Source organism: Pseudomyrmex gracilis, unplaced genomic scaffold (assembly GCF_002006095.1).
Source record: "Pseudomyrmex gracilis isolate BER0280 unplaced genomic scaffold, ASM200609v1 scaffold_857, whole genome shotgun sequence".
Classification (NCBI taxonomy): Eukaryota; Metazoa; Arthropoda; class Insecta; order Hymenoptera; family Formicidae; genus Pseudomyrmex; species Pseudomyrmex gracilis.
The window spans coordinates 42,141-43,570 of record NW_018021441.1 but is presented as its reverse complement, the minus strand read 5'-3'; the positions used below and the strand labels follow the sequence as shown (position 1 = coordinate 43,570).

Sequence of the window (1,430 nt, the reverse complement as noted above, 5' to 3'; positions counted from 1 at the left end):
GTGTAAACTTGTTTAATAAACCATATCTTTCATTTTCGATTTTTAATTCACGTAGTCCGGGAACTTTCCGGACAAACTGTGTATACCTACGTACTATATTCCGCCAATTCCGAAAAAATTATCGCGAATTGGAAAATCTATAATTTCACGTGGAAAACTAGTGAACAAATATCGAAACAAACTACGCGCTTTGAAACTTATTCATGAGTATAAATCATCAGTAGACGATCTATCCGATCATAGAACCGACAATTCGGACTCATTCTCTGATGAAGGTTGCTTGCAATTTTTTTTAAATATATACATATGTATAAACTCAAACAATTACATTCTGTTTATTAAATTTTTTAAATGTTTACATTCTTAGTTTTTTATCATTTACAGAAGTTATTCTCGAAGCTAAAGCATGGTTGCAAAGTCATTCAATGCCATAGGAAATTGTTGGTAAAAATTGGAAACTTACGGCTAAATATCGACGAAAAAGTATAAAATCAAACCGTGATTTAAAATTGTGTCAAATTTTTGAAAGTTGGCCCGTTCTCAAACATCCCAATGCATATACATTAATTGAAGAAGATTATTCTTATCTAAAATTGCCAACGCAAGAATTAACATTAGAAAGTTGGGAAAAGTTTTTTGCAAAAATTTTAGCTGTTCGATCACCGAAGAAAGACGATAACAATGCGCAAGCTTTGCTAACGCTGATTCAAAGCGACAATTTGACAGATAGTACGTGTATTTGCTTAAAAATAAATACATATTATATTCACATTGTGTAATTTATATCATTTGATCAAATAGATACAAAAATTATTTTGCAACTGAGACTTCTTCCACATTTACTTCTACCTAAAAGCCGAACCCGTCTGAAAAAAAGTNAATGGAAACCATCGATACCTGAATGTAAAGATAGCATAATTATTACAACTACTGTAAGTATGATAATTAATATTCGTTGGTATAAATTTACTGATTTCTATAATATAATTTTTTGCAGTTAATAGCAGACATCACAAAAGTCCAAGAAGAAAAGAGAAAAGCAGCCGCGGATTTAGGAATTACATTACAGCCTTTTATTATCGCTGTCGGTCTATCCAAAGCGGATATTTCTGATATTTTTATATCAGTTGATGACACTTTGTACAAGGTATTGTCAGCTCTAAAAGCTATAGACTTATGTTTCAAAATCTTTCAAGTTTTTGACGTTGAATATCCGATTGAAAGCACTCATATATAGTTGTTATTTCAAAGAATTTTATATGACTATGAAAGTAGTTCGGATAAAATGACTCCGAATATAACGGAAACAATAAGTGATATGATGACATTTCAGGATAAAAACACGTAAACAGTCAAACGCAAAAAAACTTTTTTATTGTTTTATTTCATTTTTCAGTCAAACGAGACAAGTTTTTGTTTGTTGTTTTGTT

At 30.5% G+C, this 1,430-nt stretch overlaps 1 long non-coding RNA gene across 1 annotated transcript; it reads left to right on the top strand.

Moving 5' to 3' along the window:
• Window positions 1–91: 91 nt before the first annotated feature.
• LOC109861591 lies at window positions 92–907 on the top strand. Its single transcript, XR_002250996.1, has 3 exons — window positions 92–275; window positions 385–729; window positions 802–907. It is a non-coding gene; the product is annotated as an uncharacterized LOC109861591 (long non-coding RNA).
• Window positions 908–1,430: the final 523 nt, after the last annotated feature.